Below are 25,894 nucleotides of genomic sequence, written 5' to 3' on the forward strand. Positions count from 1 at the left end.
TGTGGCTAGGATCCTTGTTAGAACTGTATAATCTGCATAAGATGGCACTGCTAAAGCTTTAGGAGCTTATTGTCTCACCTTGTTTTGTGGTCTGAAAGCCCGGGTGCCAGGAGGATCTGGATCTTTCTGAGTCTGTCATTGTTTCTCAGTGTACATGAGGAGATCAAGGTGTAGCAATATCTTATGATACCACTTCTTTTTCTTCCTTCATATTTGGCTTCAGTCTTTGTGGTGGAGACGGCTTCAAATGTATTTGTGGTCCCCATGTGACTGCAGAGAAAAGATGGTTTTGGAGCTGGTGGAAGCGGAAGGAGGAAGGGCAAAAATTGGAGGCTTATTGATTATCATGGTTCCTATCAAACAGGTACAAATGTCATGGCATTGTCCATGTCATGGCACATATCATACTGTTTTGTAACATTATCTTGGTACAAAAGTCAGCTTCACTTTTAAGTTGTTTTGGAGCAGCAAGACATTAGTTTTCTTTTCATAACTACTGTGAAGAAAAACATAGCTTTGGGGGTAAATGGGTATTAAGCCAATCTTAGCATGAATCTACAAGAGAATCATCATTAGAACACAAGTACTTTGAGAGTTAAATTTAATTATTTTATTAATATTTATGCATCGCTATCACATAGAGACACTTCTTTGATTCCTAGTATTTCATATTCCATTTCCAGATATTTATTTTTAATGTGCATGTTTTTCACTTTTTTTAAAAAAAATGTGAAAACAAGTTAAGGAAGGTTAAAATAGCTGTTCTGCTGTAATAGCGTAATTTGTTTCTTAGGCATTAAATGAGAATGCTGGGATTTTAATTCTACTGCTTGGTTTCCAGCATCTACTATAATTAATTTTCTCTTATTTTGTTGCTGTGGAATCAAATGGAAACTAATGATGTGGAACCCCAAATTGTCAAGGCAGAGATGAGCTCCTGCAACATGGTGGGGAGGCTCCTCTTTCTGCCAATATAGCAGATGATGTGCATAGTTTGTTTCAGAATGTTGGGATTCTTTGCCTGGTAGCTACATTCTGCGTGAATTCGACCACCCAGGGCCTGCCATTTTCAAACAAAAACAGCCTCCCACTCCTCCCTCCATGCTCTCTTTGTCAGCTTTGTAACTGATTAACACTTCTTAGAGTTTAGTTCCTTCACTCCTTCCATTTCCAAAAGCTACAAATCCACAATCTATTTTAGAACTTATTTATTGATATGAGCCTGCCAACAGTACAATAAAACTGTAAGGAAAAGCCCATTTGCATGAATGACTGTGTTATGGAGAGAGCAGCTATGTAAATGTTTTGGCTGCATGCTGCTGTCTGGCTTTGGAGGGTTCCACACCAAACCAAAGTAATTGTTCTCTCCAATGAGTGCATATATTTAAGCTATAAAATTGGCTCACCACCTTAATCAAAGTCAGACTTTGCAAAATAGGATTTTTTTTTAAAAAAATGCAGTTTTATGAAACAGAATTAATCATAAATTGTGCAAGATTGATGGCTCAAGTGGTCTTTATTCCCCACCATATAGCTTAAGATGTTCAAAATTCCTGAATTAGCCATTTCTCAACTGATGTATGCTTTTGAAGCAAAAAGAGATTGAGTATTCATGGAGATGCAATCCAATAATCCTTTTATCTATTCTTTCTATTCATAGTCCACCTTAGCAACAAGTGGCCCACTGTCTCTTTTGCAGCCATTTTGTTTCATTTGATATATCATATAGTCCCCCAATTTACACATGTATTTTGGAGAAATAAAAAAACAATTTATTCACATAAAAGAATATTATGTTCATTTTGTGCTTGAGAATCTGTTCCTAAGTACAAAATGAAATCTGAATTTATCCAGGGCCACACTTCAAAGAATGGTTCCTTGTCAAGTTAACGATGTCAATTTCTGTTTTGGGGTCCTAAAATATATATTAATATTATAGAGCAGGCAGGTTCTAAGCAAAAAAAAAAGATTCATGCAAAAATACCCTCAAAACCATTTTCATGTCCTCTGTTGGCTTCCCTTCAGGGCAGCCCTTTTAGTGCCCTTTTCTCATATTTCATGACAATTAGTTTTTCCTCACAGTGCACTACTTACTGGTAGATGGGTAAAACTTCGACTATACTTACAGGATTATCCAAAATTACTAGAAGTAGGGCTTACTTTTCAAGGCTGAGAAGCTGCAAAACTGGGGTGGGGGATCTTTTTCAACTCAGCCTTAATAAATAAACCTTTATATATATTTTTGGTGCAGGGGTGGGCATATTTATGCAGGGAAATAACGTGGTCAAAATTAATAGGAGAGAATTAAGTATTTACTTTATTTCCTGTCTAATGGAGAGCCAGTGTGGTATAGTGATTAGAGTGTCTGACTAGGATTTGATTTAAAATCCCACTCTACTAGATGACCTTGGACCAGTCACACACTGTCAGCTTAACTTCATAAGATTTTTGTGATGAAATGAAGAATGGGAGATTGTTATACTTGTAAGCCACTTTGAGTCTCCATTGGGGAGAAAAGTGGGGTATAAATTAAGTAAATAAATGAATAACAAAAATGTAATGCATTTGAAAGTTTCAATTTAAACTGGATCATGCCTGGATTCTATAATATTATATAGAAATGTTCTTAATATTGTAGGGATGTGCAAATATAAAAACCCTGTAAATTCAGTTTTGTAATACTGAATTGGAGAAAAAAATCAGTAATCCCCAAATATCAAATTGATTCTCTAGTTTGGTTTGTTAATACAGAGAAAATTCAATAAAATTTGGCCATTGTTTCCTATAAGAAACTCGATTCAGGGCTATCTGGTGGCCTGGGGGAGTGATATTTTGTTCAAATTTCACCATATTTTCAGGGTGCCTACTCCTGACTGTCCTCTAAAGACTCTCCACATTTCTTAAATATTGGACCTTGGGGGCATTTTATGGGCCTTCAATAAAGTTCCTCCCATCCACTATCCCTACGGGTAAAACTGTTTCCTACGGGTAAAACTATGCCCTACGGGTAAAACTATCTGGGAGCTATCCAGAAGGCTGGGGGTGGGATTATGCAAGAAAAATACACCCTGCTGAGGACCTACTCCTGACTCCTCTAAATACCCCTCCCTAACTTTCAAGAAGATTAGATCCCAGAATCCAATTCTGTGGGCCCTGAACAAGGTGCCCCAGACACTCAATTTGTACTTATTGTGAGGAACCACATAAAGTAAGGCTGTCATGGCCAAAGGCACACTCCCAACTGTAAACTCCACAAACAGAAAGTCCAACCGAACCGGCAGGTTCCAATCTACTCCAAAGCAGGGCAGAAACACCCAACAGTCAGCAGAAGGCAGACAGTGTCTCAGTCTGCAGGCAGCCAGACCACATACCACACGAACTGGAGGCTGCTCTCAGGCAAGTCTGCCTTTTTAACTCCTTACAGGACAGTTTTAAAAAGGCACTCACCTTCTAGAGAATCCCATTGGTCAGAGAAGAGCTACTGCAAGGCCTCTCATTCCCCTCTCCTTCCCTCCTTCCCCCTCCCTCTTGCCCCTGCCTCACTTCCCCCTCCCCCTTCCATCTCAGAAAAAAAGACAGGAAACAGTGTTTCTTTACTGTTTCTTAGCAAAGGAACAGCCCAGCCATAGTTACTGAAGTTTACGAAATTAAACTGAATTAATTCAGTACACTTCACTTCAGGAATACCAGATCTGATTTAGAATTCCCTTTTCAGTTCAGAAATACTGAAATCCACCAAATTAGGTGGAATTTGGTATCTTTAAGGGATTACTGAACCTGAATTGCATATCCCTAGAAGGTAATAGTGGTATCCCTCATTCAAAAAGAATATTTTATGTATATTGGAGCCTATGAATTGTGGCACACAGTCAGTATCTCTGTTTCACTGTTGTAAGAGTTTCCAGAGTTTTACTGTACATAAGTGTTAGATGAGTTCACCTAATCTGCCAATTAGACAATGGTTTCTGTCATAACACACCCACACATGTTGAACATTAGCCAGGAATAGAAACAGTTTTCCCACTTAAGCAATCTCTATAGATTTTGATGAAGGTTAAACAGAACAAAGCAATGAAGTTCTGACCTATAGATCAGTAGAGATCTTAGACCTTTAATTTCGCCAGCTGCTTAATCCTCATAAACAATTCAGCCCACCTGGATGGCAGCACTGCAGCTTGGACAGGGGCCACATTGGCATCCCTGGAAGAAGGAAAGGCAGTTGGGCATTTTCTAGGCATCTGAAGGCTTTGCTGGATGGGCAGAGCCAAAGGCATATTTGCCTGCTTTGCCCTTCCCCAGCACACAGTTGTCTTTGTTGCTCGGCCTGAGCAGATCACACTTCAAGCTGAACTCCTCTGAGGCTGGTTTTATTGAAGGTCCCTAGGTCTAGGCAGCAGTAGCTGTATTAGAGAAGCTGTGCTATTCCCCTGCTTGCTACCTTCAACTACAGCTTGCTACCTTCAAACTCCAGGATGAGAGCCAGAGCCCAGCGCCAGGCTCAGTGGTTTGGCAGAGATCCCCCCCCTCATTTACATTTGGGGCTTGTTGTCTTTCAGTCAGGAGGGCTAAAGCAGGGTGAGGCCCAGCCCCTGTAGGCCCTCAGCATATGCAATAGACTTTGTTGTAGGCCACAGGGGTGAATTACAGCCATCTGAGGGGTGGATTGCTTCATATACTATTGCCACGGGCTTAACAGGGTGGATGCTGGTGGGCCCCCCTCCCTGTCTAGGCTTTTCCTCCTCCCCACCCACAGTTTACACTTTGGGGGCTTGGGGTAGGTTCATGCAGATAGGATGGCAGGCCTTCCAGCCTTAGCAGGCCTTGTTACTTGAGGGAGGCTAGAACTGGTAGTGTGGGGTGGTGGCCGTCTTTTATTAGGGCAACTACAGAGGTGTGGTTATCAGTGGCCATTATGAGATGCTGGGGCAGCCATCTTTGTTTAGGGCATCTTATTGGGCAGCAGCCATTTTGTGTGGTGGGCAGCCATTTTGTGGGTCACCCCATAGGTGGCCATTTCACTTCTGTACACAGTTTAACCATGCCGCCCAAGAAAGCCCAAAGAAAGCCCAAAGGCAAACGGCCAGCAAAGAGGCAAGCCCCTGAAAGTACTGTGCCAGTGCTGTCCTCCTCTGATAGGAGGAGTCCTTTAGTAGTAGAGTTGCTAACTCCAGGTGGTGGCTGGAGATCTCCCAGAATTACAACTGATCTCCAGGCCGCTGGGCTCACTTTCCCTGGGGAGAATGGCTGCTTTGGAGGGTGAACTCTGTGGCATTGTACCCTGCTGAGGTCTCTCCCTATCTAGAGCCACACCCTCTCCATTCCCCCCTCCCAGTCTCCAGGAATTTCACAATTTGAAGCTGGTAACCCTATCTGGTAGACATGATATACTGGATTGCATTGGAGCCCATGTACAGTCCAAAGGGGTCTTGAGGCCAGGATCAGGTCGGCCCAAGAGGCTGGAGTCAGCTCTGTCCTCTGTGGGAAGTGTTAACAAGGTTTTCTGATCTAGAAGGACCTTCTGCCATAGGCAAGCATGAGGACAGGGACATGCTGGAGGTGGAAGGTGCAGTGATGGACCCAGATGCTTGCTGTGGAGCCAACAGAAGGAGGGTGTATGCTGGATGACTTTTAGAAGTGAAGGCAGTGAGGGCATAGCCCTGGTGGCAGATGGTGCTGACACGTATGTGGCTTCAGATCATCCATGCTGGCCTGAAGAGGCCTGCCCTAGAGCATGATGATAAGCACACTACAACACAGCGGTCATGTGTATGGCTGTGGGGGCCCTGGGTTCAACATCTGTTCCTACACCTTTGGTGCTTTACACTCAGGCAGAACCCAGGCTAGCACCCAGGCTAGTCTCAGGGCCTGCACTAGTTGGGACAGTGGTCTTCGTGCCCGCAGCCATGAAGCAGGCAGATTGCTAGTCCGCACACACGGTCGGCTTTAGTCACTGTGACATGGCAATGAGTCAAGGGTTCGGCCTTAATGGGCTCGATGGTTCCCTGGTTGCCCCTCCCCTTTTTGTTCGGTACCTGAATATAATATAAAGGGCATAATGACTTAGCTATCACTGCATGGTTGCAGTGTGATGAGGAATTCAGTGTGTAGGGGCAGACCTCAAGGCTGGCTTACCCTGGGATAGGATACACTAGCAGCCTGGGCCACAGTTGATGTCTCCTGCAATACCAACATGGGGGATCTCTTTGACAGCGGTCACCTTGATCATAGGGCTGCTGTTGATCTCAGTATCTGTGTCCCCGGTGGTGCAGTCCTTTCAACCCTGGATGCTTTGTTGGGAGTTCACCTCACAAAGGGTAGTGCTAGGAAATTCTGTAGATCTGGCCAGGAATGCCCAATCTGAGGTGCCCCCCCCCACCTTCATGGCTTGCAAACATTAAGGGCATGGAGGTAAGCCTGGTGGGAACCCAAACAGTGGTCTCAACAACAACAAACTGGAGAGGGGACATGGCCCATAAATCTGAAGGTTCTTAGTGGTTGCTGGCTACATATTCCAAGCACCAGGATTCCCCCTTTATTTGCTGGTGGGTTTCACATGGATGTTGGATCCCTGTTCAGGGTCCTGGTACAAAATAGCAAGGGAGTGTGCTGAGGGCAGGGTGCTCCCCCCCCTTTTGGATGCCCCTCTTTTTCCGCATAAAGATCCTTTGACCAGCAGTCAAGGTGGCTCGGTGATGTGGGGTCTGCAATTAAATGGCAAAATGTGGCATTGAGCCTGCCTTTCACTCACCATCTCAAAGATTTTATGTCATTGGGTTTCCCTTCATAGGGTAATATCATAACGGCAATCTTACAGTCAGGGATCTTTTAAGGGAGTGCTTTGTCTTATAGTGGCCTTTGAGCATTTCAGTTCTTTTTGCATGTGAGGGCTCTGCAGGTTCTGGCCATTGCGAGATGTAATTTTGCCTATAGATTGATGGCACCTGATAGAGAGTTTCTTGGGACCCCTACTTGAGACCATAGGTTCTTCATCACAGGCTTAAGTTTTGTAGGGGTATCAGGGAGGATTTGGCAGTGTAGGATAAGTTAAGTTGCCCAACTGCTTTAATAGCAAATAGAAGAGGGAAAAAAACAATCCACAGGGAATACAATACTAGTCTACAAAATTACAAAAATGTGTTCAGAGTGCAAAGGCTACAAAATTTCATCACTGTGTTCAAATAAATACTCTTAATACAATTTCCAGGCACATACATGAACAATACAATACTTTTTACATAATCATATAGGGCACATTGCAGTGGACATCCACAGTTTCCACAGTCTTTTTGAAATAATTATAACAATTCTTTCCAGGGCTCCCCTTGGCAAGTGAATGGTGAAGCCCAGCCGTGAAGCAGACTCCAACCCACGCTCAATCTGGGGCCGGCTATCTGTGGCAGATATCGGAATCCTTCATCAGGAGCGTGTGGAATGCTTTACAGCAGAAAAGGAAACTTCCAATGTATTCAAATCCTGCATGCCCAAAACATAAACTTGAAAATCTCTTATGCGTGACACCTGGATGGTAATGACTTTGGCTTTTGGGGAGGGCTGGGGCATTATTAGTTGACCCTCAGCTTACTGAATTCGTCAGTTTCTGCGAGGTGATGGGGTCTACCTATCAGTTGCTGGCTGTGACATATTCCTGGATGATTTACGGCAAGGGCTCAGGTTGGCCATTTGGAACCTGTGGGGTGAAAGGGCCTAAGCAGAGGCTTGGCCCTAGCGGTGGCAGGTTAGGATGGGAAAATGAGCAGAATGGTAACGCCCCCTTGGCACATCCCCATTGGTTGGGAATTGGGGTCTCTCAGGAGCGACTGGTGGCTCCACAGCAGCCAGTTGCAAGGGCAGACTGCCACGTGGCTCCCCTGTACAAGTAAGGCCCTTCTGCTGTATGGCAAGGTGCTGCAGGCTTGGAGGGGGAACCATTTGCCTGGCCTGTCGGGTCACAGCCATGCATTGTTTGGCTCACCCCCGCAGCAGTGGGGGCTCACCCAGACAGGTCAAGGCAGAGGTCATGGGTGACCCCAGGGCTTGACCTGTACCGCTAGTAAGTTAGATCCCTTGCTGTATTGACAGTTTATGTTGAAATTAATAAAGTGGCCCAATTTTATACCCAAGCTTTGTGTATGCCTTTTATTTTGACTGGAGGGGCAAAATATGGACCTCATTTATGCCAAAAATGTTTAAAGTCTTTGATGATTTGCTGTCAGATTCACACATCTAACTTTTACACTAATTTAATGACCAGGAAATGTGCAAGCATGATCTTTTTTAAGAAGTTTTTTTTTTTTAAAAAAAGTGAAAACTAAATGAAAGCTAGCATTAGAAAACTGCTTACAGTCATTAAATTGAAATTGGCAAAACTCCTGATCACAGAAAAGGGTCCCTAGAAACAAGATTAATTTTGTGGGCACAACAGAGACAAAATTCCAATTCACTGATTCTGATGGAAAGAACATTTACATCTGGCTCTAAGCATGTATGTTTGGAATTGTAGCCGTAAAGTAATAGCTAGTTTCTAGAATAAATGACTTAGTTCAGAGGTATTGCAAAACCAGGGTTGTTACTAAAGCTAGTTTGTGAAAGCAGGATTTAACTTGCAGATGTTCACTCAGCTGTTTTCACACATGTAGGATAATGCTCTTTCAATTCACTTTAGAGACTGTTTGCAAGTGGATTTTCCTGTTTCACACTGGAAAGTCCACTTGCAAACAATCACTAAGGTGCATTGAAAGGGCACTGAAAGTGCATTATCCTATATGTGTGAATGCAGTTTGCCTAAAAAAAAATGCTGTTTTCATAGCCTCTAGCCTTTAGTCTGCAGCTAGAAAAGGACGATGTTGTGCAACAAGCCAGGATTAAGTCAAAATCACAGTGTTCACACACCACATAAAGCCATCATTAAGTCTAAAATCAAATTGTGGTTTCAGATCTGGGCCGTTTCCACACGGCTTACCTTGTTCTGGAAAACAGCGAAATCTTGCACGAAATCGCATGAGAAGACGCTGTTATCGCACGAGATAGCGTCTTCTCGCGAGATTTCATGCAAGTTTTTGCTGTTTTCCGGAACGAGGTTAGCCATGTAGAAATGGCCCTTGTTTTGATCGACCATAAATAACCATAATTCATGGAGTAGCCCACATTCAGACAGTAACACTGAGCATATTTTAATTAAATATGGTTTTCAAAGAATGTCTGAACTGAGTCACTGTTGAATAGGTTTTAAAAAATTGTTTTGATCTAACAGCATGTGTTTTAGTTTCAGCTCAATGGCTCAGACATAATGCAAAACCAGGGCTTATTTTAGCCGTTGTTATTTAATGAAACCAGGTTTGGGTCGGCACACAATTAATGAATCCTGCCGCATCTTCACAAATGTTGGCTTTGGCACTATTGCCGTTTTCCCCTCCTTCCTAAAAGAGACCCAGCTGCTACCATAGCTTACATCATGATGCCCAACTGATAGTATAGATTTATTGTCTCACTAGCACTTGAGACAAAATCCTACCATAATGTGACTGTGAGTCCAGGCTACCATAATTATTCTTCAGTTCAGCACCCTATAGTACCGCAGCATTTAAAAGCAGTTCACTTATCACTGGTTGCTAGCAATACAAGGGGGAGGAAGCTACTCTTTGAGTTTTGCAACTGTCAGTTGTCTGATAGGAGACCACCTGCTGGCAACCCACTCAATTTGGTGACTGGAGAAAAATAAACAAAAACATCAGCGTTGGACCAATGGCATGGCATCACTTCCAGGAAAAACCCAGAAGTGACAGTTCTCTCTAGGAATTGCCAGCATTCTGGCTTTAGCATAGAGTTTCCAGAGCTTCCTATAGAGGTGTGATACCACTTCTGCATTTTCTGGAAGTGACATCATGAATGATGTGACCAGCAGCCCTCCCCCCAAGTTCCCCCCATACTCCCTCCAGTTGTCCCTACTACTGATTCTGCTCCAAAGTAGCTAAGGAAGTTGGCAAGCTTTCATGTTAACTTTTCTTTACCCCAAAAATGAGAAAAATAATCTCCTTCTTCTGATTTCAGTGAACCACCCATTTAAAGCAACCAAATAATCCATCCAAGCTTTTTCTCTCTGCTCCATGACATACATGATGCTTGCGGTAGATACTGTATCTCTCCCTCCACAATATATTTGCTTATTTATTCATGCTTATTTATCTTGCAAAATTTAAATCACGCCTTTCTGCTTTCACAAAGGCCACCAAATTATACATAATAAAGTTGCATTTTAAAACCATTTAAAGCAACCAAAATACAATGAGAACAACATATTGTTAAAGCAGTTAAAACCAGACCTATATGTATACATTAGTATTTATTTTTACTCCAAAATATTTTAGGACATGCTCACTTCCTGTTTGTGACAGCAAGCTCTAGGTTATAATGAGCAAGTAAAACCCATTTTAGAAGACAGTTGTAGTCCTTTGTTGTTATCTGGCTATTAAGATACAACAGTGTAAAATACCAAATTTTAAAAATTTATTACTTCTGGTTAATTTTTGCAGTTTGCAAAAACCGCATTTACCACTCAGCATGTAATTTTCTGGTTGCCACAGAGGCCTGGTACCTCTCAGAATCCCATGTAGCATGAGACAATGGGCTCTGATGAAGCTTTCATTCACAATTAATTAGTATGGTACTGGGGGAAGGGTTGCTTTTGGCAGCATCCCTGTTAGTAAATTGTGATATGACACCTATTTCGCATTTACACTAAAAGAAGATTTGCCCAGCTGGTTTTCATGAAAAGAAAATTTCCTCTCCAGATTATTTCAAGGAAAACATAGAACAATTTTTATAAATTACACATGGGGAAGGGGACAGCAGGTGTCTGAAATCTGTGTTTATGCCAAATATTTTTTTTTCGCTTCAGAGATGTTATTTAGAGTAATTTTACACTGAGCAAGTTTTCAACTTATTCCTAAAATAGTAGATGGGAAAGACTCCAAAAATGCTTAACTTTTAAAATCCTAGTATTCAAGACATTACCATCAAGGAAAGGTGCCATAGTAGGAGTCCATGATCTTGCTTCCCTGACCTGGATTTATTCTGATTTAGCATAATCTGTCTATGCCAGATCAAATTAGAGAATCCTGGATTGGCTCCAGGAAGCCAGATCCTAATGCACCAGATTAAATTGGGTTAATTTGGCTGAATCCAGCTAATACTGCAGACTGTACAGGTAGATTTCTGCCCTCTCCTAAATATTGTTATTCACCCAGCCAAACCTCCATGAAGCATTTTTAACTTTTATGCAAACCAGGAAAACTTCCCTTTTCAATATCATCCTTTTCCCCACTTTAAACTTGGGTGATTCTCTAGAATTAGATTTTCTGATAGCTTTAATGCAGAACAAGATCTAGCAGGTGATCAGGCTTAGCATAGACTTATCGTCCTCCCAGAAACAGCCATCTGTTACTTCCAGTCTTTTGTCTACTTATCATTGCTCCACCTTATGACCAGCACATTCCAGATCATGAACATCTGTATTATAAATATTGCCCCCAAATCTCCAATACTTTGCAGCAGTTTTTCCAGCCACTGCCCCTGTGTGGTCCAGATTAGAGATGGGCATGATCCGCATTACGATCGAAAACCCCCCACGATAATGGCGATCGTGTGATCGGGACCCGGCGGATCGTGCTCAGGCACGGCCAACAATCCAGCAGTCGGGAGGGGGGCTGAATTGGGGCTTGATCGGGGCGATCGTGCTCGGATCGGGAAGCCAGACACTCAGGCACCAGCAATCTATTCCCCTGGCAACGGAGCCAGGGGAATGCCTGAGCTGTGTTTGCCCTCCTTCTGTCGCCCTGGAAACCCGAATGGAAGCCCAGCTTGCCTTGATCAGCAGGGCTTCCTTCCAACCACGGAGCAGCAAAGCAGTCACCAGCTGAGAGAAGACACCCAAGGGAGGGAGGGGGAAGGGGATGTTCTGTAGCCATGGGCACTCCAATCTCATCCCTGCAAACCCTGATAGGCAGCTCTGATGGCCAAACACAGACAGCCAAACACAAACACAGATGCCGCCGGCATCAGCCACCGTTCCTGTATTGCTGGGAACATCGGGGCACCCCTCTGCTTTTGCCTCCATGATCCACGATCCACGGATCAGAAACGGGAGATAATTGGTGTGGATCGTTAATTCGGGATTGTCGCCGGTGCCGATCCACGATCAGCTTGATTGGTATTTTTTTTTGGATTGTGCCCACCTCTAGTCCAGATCCCTTGCAGACACTACATTCCACTCTTCTGCCGTCCACATTAGAACTCTCGAGGATTTCCACTCTCTCCTCCCCCCTTTTGTTTTCCCTTATAGGCAGGTTGTTGTTAGGGAAAGGATTTTTGGCTTGCTGCTTTGCTCTCTCTCTCATTTCTGTTAACAGTTGTTTAATTTGGCTTATGTTATATCAATAAAACCACTTTTCATTTTAAAAGTGCTTATTTCCCCTCATTATTCTGAGATCTAGGCTGGATTTGAATCTTGGTAAACACAGGTTAAAGATCATAAAAATATTACATTTAAATACCCTACTGTACACTTGTTTGTTGAGGGCTAGCAAGGGGATGCCTTTGCTTGTCATAGGGCTTCCATGTATATAGCACTTTGGGTAACAGCAAGTTTCTTTAAGAATTTGCCAGCAATCTGATTTGTTTAAAATACGTTCATGTCTATAGTCCCACAGAATGACCTTCCACAATATTGTAACTTCCTCTGAATCTTTCCAGGCTTACTTTTTGACTCAGATTCCATTGACTTATTTTCACACTTGTGAAGGATATGGCAATTCGCCACGGTATACTGTTCTGCCGTGGAAAATCAATATTAGCCATTCACAGCATTCCTTTAGGGGATCCCGTTAATAGTTATTTATGATCCTTTGCTACTTCTGACACAGCAGTACTGATTTTTACTGAACATGCTTTTAATTAACTCACAAATCAATAACATCCCCAAAATAAACTTAGCAACAGTGCAAGTGGCAAGATAATTTTCTTATGTTTAAAGAAGCTTATCGTCTGCAGCAGTTCAAACCAGAAGCCATTCAGGTTCAAGTTGAGTGTGTGAGTGGTTTTTTTTTTTGCTTAGGTTTGACAAAAAACACACACGTATCTCTAAACAGGGTCTTACAGCTGCTCTAAACATTACAGTGTCTTTATGTGTACCCATAAAAGGTACTGTGTGAATATAATACCTGTTTAAAAACATGTACACTATGTAGGAGTGTGTGTGTGTTTAATGAGGGCAGGTTTAGTTACACATTCTCATATGGCCTTGCTGGCACTCAGCCTGTGTATATGCACAGGCTCTGCACTGAAGTTATGTTGAATAATTAGTGTGTGGGGGGAGAGCAAATATAATCCCAGTCTCCCCCTCCTCAACATACACAAACACACACTCTCTGTATATCCGACTGTAACTCTCCATAGGACTTCTGTTAAATGAACCTGCTGTAGCAAATTCACATTTGCCCTGTTTCTAGTTGCCACCCATCTCACTACACCTCTCCTAGGCAGCATTTGGGAGGCAGAAATTAAAATGGCAGGCTGGACTGTGTGGGTAAGATTGTATACTATGTTCTCCATTCCAATAAGGGCAAAAGAACTTTAACAATAATATTGTTTGGTAATTTTGTTATTGCTTTTCCCCTCAAAAAAGTCCTTTAGTTCATTTTCTATATCTATTGTTTTTTGTTTTATACCTTTATTTGTCACTTTTCAACAACAAGGCTTTCAGAACAACTTACAGAAAAGTTACATTAGTTACCATGAATAGTCTCCTATGGTATAATAGTCAAAACATTTTTTTTTAAATGCTCTATTTCTCTGGTTCCTCAAAGATGATACAATTCAGGGAACTGCCTGTGGCTTCTGCTGTTAAACATTCAGGGGAGCCATACAGTATAACTGAAAAAGCCACTTGATCTCCTAAGCAGCCTTGGAGCCAAGCTACAAATGATGCCTGATACAGGTTGGACACTTGTCAGCTTCCCTCAAATTGTGATGGGAAATGTAGGCATCCTGGTCTTACAGCTTGGCTCTCCATTTAATTGAAGTTTACAGAAACTGCCCCCCACACCCAGCAGAGGGGAAGGGGGGGCTCCTGGAAAGAGCCCGATGCCTGCACTCCCCTTCCAACCACATGTTCTCTCTCCCATAGACTGCCGCTCTGTAAACTTCAATTAAATGGAGAGCTAAGCTGCAAGACCAGGATGCCTACATTTCCCATCAAAACTTGAGGGAAGCTGACAAGTGTCCAACCTGTGTCAGCCATCACTTGTAGCTTGGCTCTCAGATGGAACGGCTGCCTGTTAAATTGCCAGGCCAATTCAGTTCCCTGCGGCTGTTCAAAGACAAGAATATTTAGGAAGCCACCAACTGATTATTACAAGAAACTTTCACCTGTGTTAGCCCCCCCACCCCCAGTTGTGGAATACTATTTACTGACTTTCCAATAAATGATGCCAGTGTATCTGAAAGCAAATGAATAAAAAGACAGAGAAGATGAGTTAGTAAGACTGTCGTGTTATTTATTATCTCAATCAATACATTATTAAAAAAAAATAATAAATTCAAGTTTCCCAACACTTCAAAAATACTGGCATGCCTAAATTTTCCTCTCTTATACTTTGTGTACAACTAGTAAAATATTTTTCAAGATTATTATCAGTAACATTTACAATGTTGGTGTGTTATCTAGGAGAAATAAATTGGATTTCTAGATGGAACAGGATTATTGATGGGATTAAACGTTGGTACAATTTATGTTTGTTATAGAAGGTGCTGAATTTGCAAATGAATATTATAGAATAAGAAAAAGGATGTACAATATCCTTGTGTTATCTCTGCAGATACACTGAGGAGTTTTTAAACCTGTGTCTCAGATTTAATTGAAGAGGAATTCTAATTTTCTGTCTTGATTATGAGGTCTGAAAGATTTCTTGTTTGTTCAGTGCCTGCAAAATATAAGGGAAAAGTCATGGCAGCTACTACAGAAGAGGTCTTGTAGAGCTTTACATACTTCAGCATCTATACTACAGTAGATTCACTATTGTAAAAAGTAGATAGTGCAGGCCCATTGGTTTTTAAAAGCAAGCCCCTCATATAGCATGGCATAATGAGATTACTATGACTGACAGAAGGCTGTCCTGCACCAAAAGGAAAAACAGTCACTCATCCATTTCATCCCTGAGCCTATAGGAGTGCTGCCACAGCATCAATCACATTTTGGAGGGAAAGGCAGCAACAGTACAGTTCATGGCTGCTTCAGGGACATAGTAGTCAGTTTCATGTACAGATCTTTTTTTTTTAGCAAATTTTTTTATTGGATGGGTTAACAAACATAAACATGATAATCATTATCATTTTCCACCCCATTACATTTTCCCCCATCCTTTCCCCCCTCCCTGATCTAGTGACTCCCAACAGTTTTCCATACCCAACTTAACCTAAAGAATATATACTATAAATTCTTAAAATCTATAATAATATATATAATATATATCTATATAACACATACTAATCTAATCTGTTAATTGTATTAACTATCTTAATATAATACTTATCTATATTAAGAGTATAAAAAATATAATAAGTACATATACTAACTAAAAGAGAAAAAAGAAATATATATATATATGTAATATAATAATCCTTAAATACCTATTATCTATATTATAAATCTATTACTTCTGTTACATCACTAAAATATCATATATACTCCCTATTACCTATACATTCTTATTATTCAACCTTATTAGTTCCCATATAAATACGCTATCTTACTCTTAACTTTATAATAGCATAATACCATAACTCTATACTAATCCCATGAATTATAATAAAATATACCCCCTTTTAACCTTAAGTAAGTTTCTATCTCCCCCTTAACAGCTCTCCAAAGACTACAATTTCCCCTTCATGTCCCACTTTTTCTCCACATATTTCTTGAATTTTTCCCAACTTAATGTATATTCCAATACTTCTTGTTCTTTCAGCTTCCTCGTTAATTTGTCCATTTCTGCTATATTCAGAACTTTCAAAATCCAGTCTTCCATAGATGGTATCTCCTGAGTCTTCCACAACTGTGCATAACACATTCTGGCCAGTTTCATGTATAGATCTGCTTGATAGATTGGTTAAATGCTACCACTCAGAGAGGACAGTTGTGATGACATTCTCTGGGGAAGTGCAGCCCTCATACCCTTTAATCTGACTCTTGGGAAAGGGCAGGCTGGTGTGGGTGGAATCCTGTGCTTGTGTGTGAAAGGTTCATTTGGTAGTCAGTGAAAGCCTGTTACCGCTTGAAAGATGCAGAATAGTGGTTAAGTGGTTGGGCTATGAATCAACACACTGCTGGCTCAAATCCCACTAGTGCTATGAGTTCAATAGGTGGCCTTAGTTAAGCCACTCCTCTCAGCCTCAGCTCCCCAGCTATAGTGTGGGGATAATAATAACACCATTTACTGTTCTGAGTAGGGCACTACTGTATCTAGAAGAGTGGTATATAATCACAGTTATTATTATTTTCTCCCTTTCAAAGTACAAGTAGGCAAAGCATTATGACACATTACACCAGCAGTCCCCCACACAGAAAAATAACACAACTCTCACTTAACATCAGAGAATCACAAAAACACAATTCCTGTCAAAAACACTTTATTTCTTTAACTGCTTTAGGTTACACAGTAGGAGGGCATAACAGGGCATGATAGCAGTGTACTACACAAAATAATACAACCCACTTCACCGTTTTTGACAGCAATTGTGTTTGGGTGATTCTCTGATGTGAAGTGGGTTGTTATTTTTGTGTAGTACACTGCTTTCATACCCTGTTGTGCCTTCCTACGGTGTAACCTAAAGCAGTTAAAGAAACAAAGTGCTTTTGACAGCAATTTTTGGGGTGATTCTTTAATGTGAAGTGAGTTGTGTTATTTTTGTGTAAGATACTGCTGCCATGCCCTTTGGTGTGCCCCCCTGCTGTGTAACCTAACGCTGTTCAAGAAATAAAGTGTTTTTGACAGGAATTGTTTTTGTGATTCTCTGATGTTAAGTGAGTTGTGTTATTTTTGTGAGGTGGAATGCTGGAATGCCCTTTGGGGTGCCCCCCCTGCTGTGTAACCTAAAGCTGTTCAAGAAATAAAGTGTTTTTGACAGGAATTGTGTTTTTGTGATTCTCTGATGTTAAGTGGAGTTGTGTTAATTTTTCTGTGTGAGGGACTGCTGGTGTAATGTGTCATAATGCTTTGCCTACTTGCACTTTGAAAGGGAGAAAATAATTTTTTAAAAACTTTATTTTGTGTTGTTCGTGTTTTATTCTTTGTTGTGCAGTTGGTTCCCATCATAGGGAACAATGGGGCAGGCTGGCCAGCCTTCTCTATAGGTGGTGGTGGAATTTGAGGGAGGGTGTCTGTGGTTCAGGTGCTCTTTCCCAGGGACAAGTTGGCACTCAGAAGTTTGCCCACCATTGTGGCACCCCTGGGCTGTGCGGAATTGCCCTGGGAAAGAGAGTTTAGAAGTTCCCAGCATAGGGAACAAAGGGGGAGGGCTGGTCAGCCTGTTCCTGGGGTTATGGGTGTGGGGAGCTGGGGGTGGATTTGGGTCAATGAGGGGCTAATGTGGGGATTTGGGTCTGTGTGTGGCAGCTGGGGGAATTGGGTTTGTGTGGGGCAGTGGGGGGTGGGCTTTGGGGGCTGAGAGCACCTACTTGGGGAGGCCATGAGATGCCCCCCCCAAGTGGGAGCAGGCTGAGCCTTGGTGGGGGGTGGGAGTAGAGGTGTGAGAAGGGCCCCAGAGGATTGGGGGGCATTTTGCATGCTAAATGCCACCCCTGGCAAGACAAGCCTCCCCCAGGTGGAATTGGTGGAGAACAGAGCACCTACTTGGGGAGGCCATGAAATGCCCCCCCAGGTGGGAGCAGGCTGAGCCTTGGTGGGGGGTGGGAGGAAAGGTGGGAGAAGGGCCCCTGAGGGTAGGGGGGGCTTTTTGCATGCAAAATGCCACCCCTGGCAAGACAAGCCTCCCCCAGGTGTAAGTGGTAGAGAACAGAGCACCTACTTGGAGAGGCCATGAAATGGCCCCCCAAAGTGGGAGCAGGCTGAGCCTTGGTGGGGGGTGGGAGGAAAGGTGGGAGAAGGGCCCCTGAGGGTTGGGGGGCATTTTGCATGCAAAATGCCACCCCTGGCAAAGGAAGCCTGCCTCTTCATCTTTTCCCCATAGGAAAAAATGAATGAAGATCAGCAGCAGCAACCTAAAGCTATGCCCTTTTATTAGGCGAGGATAGGGGGACCTGGTTTGGGGGGCCATAACATGGCCCCCCAAAGTCCAATCGGTCTGAAACCTGGGGGGGTTGTTAGAGGGGAGTTAGAGGAAGGCCCCCACCAATTTTGGTTTGATTCGGTGGGAAAATGCTTCCCCCAGGCTTCAGAGAAGCCTGGGGAGGCTTTTTCCCATTGAAAAAGCTTTCCCGAATCATCCCGAATCGCCATTCCCGAATCGGCTTGGCTATTCGGGATTTGGCTATTCCCGAATCAGCTTCTCGATTCGGGTATACCCAAATCGGGAAAGCCGAATCGAGGTGCCTTTGCACACCCCTAGATTATTATTATTAAATCACAATCGGAAGCCATAATTAGCTTAAATTTATGTGCCTCAGCCAAATTTCTCCTTTAAATGTTGGGAGACCTGGGCTCTCTTCAAAAACAGCCTATGCATGAATCAATGTTCTTTGATATTTTTATAAACCTTCTGCTTCAGTGATCTCTAAATTCTTTTTACTCACTTACCTCATGGCAGGGAACCCAAAGCCTTTACACTTGCTGCCATAAGAATATCTAGCAAACCCAGTTCCCCAAATTATAGGAGGCTATGTGGGAGCCCTCACTTGGAAGACAAGGCCAGTGGAAAAGGTTTCTTGTTTCTCTCTTTCAAAAGGGTGTAATGGAAAAGACTTAGCAACCACTACAGCTGAGGTCTTATAGACTCATACCTCAACATCCATAATACAATTGATTGATTCACTGTTGCAATAAATAGATAGTGCATGCCCATCAGTCTTCAATGGAAAGCCTCTCACATGGCATGACACAAAAGGATTACAATATCCCTTTCATTGTAGGGTTATCCTGTATCATATACTCTTTTTTTTTTTTTAGAAAAGTTTTTTATTGGGTTAGAATATTATTATTTTTACATTACATTCAATTTTCCCCAAATTTTTCATTTCTAACCCCCTCCCTTTCCCCCCCTTTTGTTGACTTCCAACAGCTTTCCCCCCTCTGTCCCTTTTCCCTTACTTCTATTAAATTCCTCTGTCTAAAACAGATATACATTCTCCATTATATTAAGCAGTGCATCTTTAACTCCTTTACTTATTATACACCCAAACTGTACGTCTTTAGATAAACAATTTATCCCATTTTCCAATTTTGAATATTTCTGTATATCATAAACCTATATATCATAAACCATAAAGATTTCCCACATTTAAATCAAACAATTTGATTTGTTCTTTGTATATTACTCATTTCATCTTTTTATGGTAATTCTATATAGCTCATCACATAGTCCATCGGTTTAACTCTTCTATGCATTCAGTTTGGTGCATATAAATCTTATCAAAGAAAGAAAATATTGTTAGTTACTCAATCCTCATGTTTAAACCTTATCATTAATTATTCTCTATCAATATTCTATCAGTTAACCTATACATATCTATATATATACCAATCAATTAATCTAACTGCTTATAAATTCACATTTCTCTTCCTCCCCCGGTAAAGTCACCCCTCTCTTTTATACTTTTATTATACTTCAGTAGTTCTCAAACTGCCACAGTTTTCCTCCCACCTCCCATTTCTTCTCCAGATATTGTTTCAGCTTCTCCCAGTCCGTGTTAAACTGCCCTGAGTCCAGATCTCTCAGTTTTCTTGTCATCTTATCCATTTCAGCCATGTACAGCAATTTGTAGATCCAATCTTCAATAGTTGGCACTTCCTGTACTTTCCATTTTTGCGCATACAAAAGTCTAGCGGCTGCTGTCATATAAAATATCAACGTCCTATGTTGGGCTGGAATTCCCTCCATTCCCAAGTTCAGTAGCAGGAGTTCTGGGTTCTTATTAATTTGAAATTGTAAAATTTCACTCATTTCTCTTATTATTTCCCCCCAGTACTGCCTAGCTACCTCACACGACCACCACATGTGGTAGAGGGAGCCCTCATGTTTCTTACATTTCCAGCATTTATTAGAAGTATTCAAGTTCCCTAGCGCAATTTTCTTTGGTGTCATGTACCAACGATAAATCATTTTGTAAATGTTCTCTTTAATGTTAGTACATGTCGTTATCTTCATTGTAGTTTTCCACAAGTATTCCCATGCCTCCATTGTTATTTCTTTATTGAAATTTATAGCCCATTTCACCATCTGTGTTTTAACTATCTCATCCTCAGTATACCATTTCAACAATACTTGGTATACCTTAGATATTCTTTTCTTGTCTTCTTTAAGAAGGGTCTGCTCTAGTTCCGAGTTCTCTGTTCGTATGCCCCCTTTTGCAGAATCCGAATTGTATAAGTCTCTAATCTGTCTGTACTGGAACCAATCATAGTTAGGTGATAGTTCCTCTTGCGTCTTTATTCTAAGTTTAGATACTTCAGTTTTAGTTATTTCTTTGTACGATAAACATTGTTGTTCATTATCAACAGCTCTCGGGTCTATCACCTCATATGGAACCACCCACAAGGGGGTTCCTTCTTGTAGATAATTTCTATACTTCTTCCAGATTGTATATAAACTTCTCCTTACAAAATGATGTAGGAACATCGAGTTGACCTTCACTTTGTCATGCCATAGGTATGCGTGCCATCCAAAAATTTTTTTATATCCCTCTAGGGCTAATAATTTCTTATTCTTTAATGTCATCCACTCTTTTAACCAAACTAGGCAGATTGCATCGTGATAAAGTCTCAGGTTGGGCAGTTGCATTCCGCCTCTTTCCTTTGCATCTTGTAAAACTTTTACTTTCACTCGAGGCTTCTTGCCTGCCCAAACAAAATCTGATATTTTCCTCTGCCATTTTTCAAATTGCTTAGAGTCTCTGATGATTGGTATTGTCTGTAGCAAGAACATTACTCTTGGTAACACATTCATCTTAACTGCTGCAATCCTACCCAACCATGACAAATTCAATCTATTCCATTTGATCAAGTCTCTCTCTATCTGAGTCCATAATTTTTCATAATTATTCTTGAACAAATCTATATTTTTTGCAGTCAGCTCAACTCCCAAGTACTTCACCTTACTGGTTACTTCACAATCCGTTGTTTCCATTAACGATTGTTGTTTCTGCTTAGTCATGTTTTTGCATAATATCTTTGACTTCTTTTTGTTAATGAAGAAACCTGCCAAATCTCCAAACTCTTTCATCTTATCTATCACTTTTGGCATGTTCTCCAGTGGGTCTTCTACAATTAACATTATGTCATCTGCAAATGCTCTGACCTTATATGAATAGTCCTTTATTTTTATTCCTCGTATTTCCTCATCTTGTCGTATTTGTATCATCAGAATCTCCAATACTAAAATGAACAACAATGGAGATAACGGGCAACCTTGTCTTGTTCCTTTACTAATCTTCAATTTCTTGGTCAGTTCATCATTCACTACAATTGCTGCAGTCTGGTCTCTATAAATTTCCTTAATTGCTTTGACGAATCTTTCTCCCAGTTGTAGCTTTTCCATAGTGGCAAACATAAAGTCCCAGTTTAAATTGTCAAACGCTTTTTCAGCGTCTACAAAGAAGAAGCCAACCTCTTTGTCACACCGCTTGTCATAATATTCAATAGCATTAATCACTGTCCTTAAGTTGTCTCTTATTTGTCTGTCTGGCAAAAAGCCTGCTTGTTCCTCCTCTATAACTTCCGAGAGCCACCCCTTCAATCTCTCTGCCAATATCTTCGCAAAAATTTTATAGTCATTGTTAAGTAGTGATATAGGTCTGTAGTTTTTCACGTTAGTCAGATCTTGGCCCTCTTTTGGGATCAATGATATATTCGCTTCATTCCAAGTATCTGGAATCCTTTGATCCCTAAAAACTCCATTCATCACCTCTTTTAGGAGTGGTGCCAGTTCATTGGCCATTGTCTTATAAAATTTAGCCGTAAGTAGGGGTGTGCAAGCCAAAAATTTTCGGCTATAGCCGAAAGTAGAAAGCCGAAAGAAAATTCTCTATCGTTAAAGCTGAAAGCCGAAACAAGAATCTCTTTCGGGATTCGGGATTCGGGATTCTTTCGGCATTATTTCGGCATTCTTTCGGCTTTTTTCTATGGGAAAATGCCTCCGTCTTCCAGGACGCCTGGAGGAGGCATTTTCCCACCGAATAAGCCCAAAATTGGTGGGGACCTTCCTCTAACCCTTCTCTAACAACCACCCAAGTTTCAGACAGATTGGACTTTGGGGGGCCATGTTATGGCCCCCCAAAGCAGGTCCCCCCATCCTCCCATAAAGGAGCATCTTCTTCATTATTTCCTATGGGGAAAAAATGAAGAAGCAGGCTTCCTTTGCCAGGGGTGGCATTTTGCATGCAAAATGCCCCCTTACCCTCAGGGGCCCTTCTCCCACCCCTCCTCCCACCCCCCACCAAGGCTCAGCCTGCTCCCACTTGGGGGGGCCATTTCATGGCCTCCCCAAGTAGGTGCTCTAATCTCTACCACTGACAGCTGGGGGAGGCTTGTGTTGCCAGGGGTGGCATTTTGCATGCAAAATGCCCCCCAACCCTCTGGGGCCCTTCTCCCACCCCTCCTCCCACCCCCCACCAAGGCTCAGCCTGCTCCCACTTGGGGGGGCCATTTCATGGCCTCCCCAAGTAGGTGCTCTAATCTCTACCACTGACAGCTGGGGGAGGCTTGTGTTGCCAGGGGTGGCATTTTGCATGCAAAATGCCCCCCAGCCCTCTGGGGCCCTTCTCCCACCCTTCCTCCCACCCCACACCAAGGCTCAGACTGCTCCCACTTGGGGGGGCCATTTCATGGCCTCCCCAAGTAGGTCCTCTCAGCCCCTAAAGTCCACCCCTTACAGCCCCACACAAACCCAATTCCCCCCCAGCTGCCGCACACAGACCCAAATCCCCACATTAGCCCCTCACAGACCCAAATCCACCCCCACCTGCCCCACACCCATAACCCCAGGAACAGGCTGGCAAAGGCCAGCCCTCTCCCTTTGTTCCCTATGCTGGGAACTTCTAAACTCTCTTTCCCTGGGCAATTCTGCACAGCCCAGGGGTGCCACAATGGTGGGCACACTTCTGAGTGCCAGCTGGTCCCTGTGAAAGAACACCTGAACCACAGACACCCTCCCTCAAATTCCCCCACCACCTACAGAGATAGCTGGCCAGCCAGCCCCATTGTTCCCTATGATGGGAACCAACTGCACAACAAAGAATAAAACAAGAACAACACAAAATAAAGTTTTTAAAAAATTATTTTCTCCCTTCCAAAGTACAAGTAGGCAAAGCATTATGACACATTACACCAGCAGTCCCCCACACAGAAAAATAACACAACTCACTTAACATCAGAGAATCACAAAGCACGATTCCTGTCAAAAACACTTTATTTCTTGAACAGCTTTAGGTTACACAGCAGGGGGGAACACCAAAGGGCTTGGCAGCAGTATCTTACACAAAAATAACACAACTCACTTAACATCAGAGAATCACAAAAGCACAATTCCTGTCAAAAACACTTTATTTCTTGATTTTTGTGATTCTCTGACGTTAAGTGAGTTGTGTTATTTTTGTGTAAGATACTGCTTCCATGCCCTTTGGTGTTCCCCCCCTGCTGTGTAGCCTAAAGCTGTTCAAGAAATAAAGTGTTTTTGCCAGGAATTGTGTTTTTGTGATTCTCTGATGTTAAGTGAGTTGTGTTATTTTTGTGTAAGATACTGCTGCCATGCCCTTTGGTGTTCCCCCCCTGCTGTGTAGCCTAAAGCTGTTCAAGAAATAAAGTGTTTTTGACAGGAATCGTGCTTTGTGATTCTCTGATGTTAAGTGAGTTGTGTTATTTTTCTGTGTGGGGGACTGCTGGTGTTATGTGTCATAATGCTTTGCCTACTTGTACTTTGGAAGGGAGAAAATAATTTTTAAAAAACTTTATTTTGTGTTGTTCTTGTTTTATTCTTTGTTGTGCAGTTGGTTCCCATCATAGGGAACAATGGGGCTGGCTGGCCAGCCATCTCTGTAGGTGGTGGGGGAATTTGAGGGAGGGTGTCTGTGGTTCAGGTGCTCTTTCACAGGGACCAGCTGGCACTCAGAAGTGTGCCCACCATTGTGGCACCCCTGGGCTGTGCAGAATTGCCCAGGGAAAGAGAGTTTAGAAGTTCCCAGCATAGGGAACAAAGGGAGAGGGCTGGCCTTTGCCAGCCTGTTCCTGGGGTTATGGGTGTGGGGCAGGTGGGGGTGGATTTGGGTCTGTGAGGGGCTAATGTGGGGATTTGGGTCTGTGTGTGGCAGCTGGGGGGAATTGGGTTTGTGTGGAGCTGTAAGGGGTGGAATTTAGGGGCTGAGAGGACCTACTTGGGGAGGCCATGAAATGGCCCCCCCAAGTGGGAGCAGGCTGAGCCTTGGTGGGGGGTGGGAGGAGGGGTGGGAGAAGGGCCCCAGAGGGTTGGGGGGCATTTTGCATGCAAAATGCCACCCCTGGCAACACAAGCCTCCCCCAGCTGTCAGTGGTAGAGATTAGAGCACCTACTTGGGGAGGCCATGAAATGGCCCCCCCAAGTGGGAGCAGGCTGAGCCTTGGTGGGGGGTGGGAGGAGGGGTGGGAGAAGGGCCCCTGAGGGTAAGGGGGCATTTTGCATGCAAAATGCCACCCCTGGCAAAGGAAGCCTGCTTCTTCATTTTTTCCCCATAGGAAATAATGAAGAAGATGCTCCTTTATGGGAGGATGGGGGGACCTGCTTTGGGGGGCCATAACATGGCCCCCCAAAGTCCAATCTGTCTGAAACTTGGGTGGTTGTTAGAGAAGGGGTAGAGGAAGGTCCCCACCAATTTTGGGCTTATTCGGTGGGAAGATGCCTCCCCCAGACGTCCGGGAAGACGGAGGCATTTTCCCATTGAAAAGCCGAATGAAAGACGAAAGAATCCCGAAACGTTTCGGCTTTTTTCTTTCGGCTACCCGAAACGTTTCGGGATTCCCCGAAACGTTTCGGCATTCCCTGAAAGAAGCCGAAACACTTTTGTTTCGGCATTCTTTCGGCATTCTGAATGCCGAAACGCACATCCCTAGCCGTAAGTCCATCTGGCCCTGGCGCCTTTCCTAGATTTGCAGATTGTATTGCCTTACTTATTTCCTCATCAGTTACTTCACTGTTCAATATATTTCTCCAAGCTTCCGAGATTTCTGGAAGTTTGGTTTTCTCCAAATATGATGCTATTGACTCTTTGTTTACTTCTTTTTTATTATACAGCTTAGCATAGAATTTATAAAAGGCTCTACTAATGGTAGTCTGCTCCAAGTACGTTTTATTTTCTTCGCAAATTTTATTTATTATTTTCTTTTCCTTTTTCTTCTTCAATTGCCATGCCAAATATTTCCCAGGTTTATTTGCACCCTCAAACGCTTTTTGATTCAGTCTTTTAAGGTTCCACTCCAATTCTTTATTGCTCATTGCTTTTAGCTGTTCTTGAAGTATTTTAATTTCCTGGTATACCTTCTTCTTCCCTGGTCTCTTTTTTAGCTGTATTTCTTTGGCTTTTATTTTCTCCTCAATCTCTTGTCTTTTCTCCTCTTTCTTCTTTCTTGCTCTACCATTTAAGTCCATTAGTATGCCCCTTACAACCGCCTCGTAAGCATCCCAAACTTTATTGGTTGGTACTTCT

The sequence above is a fragment of the Eublepharis macularius genome, chromosome 11, assembly GCF_028583425.1.
Source record: "Eublepharis macularius isolate TG4126 chromosome 11, MPM_Emac_v1.0, whole genome shotgun sequence".
Lineage (NCBI taxonomy): Eukaryota > Metazoa > Chordata > Lepidosauria > Squamata > Eublepharidae > Eublepharis > Eublepharis macularius.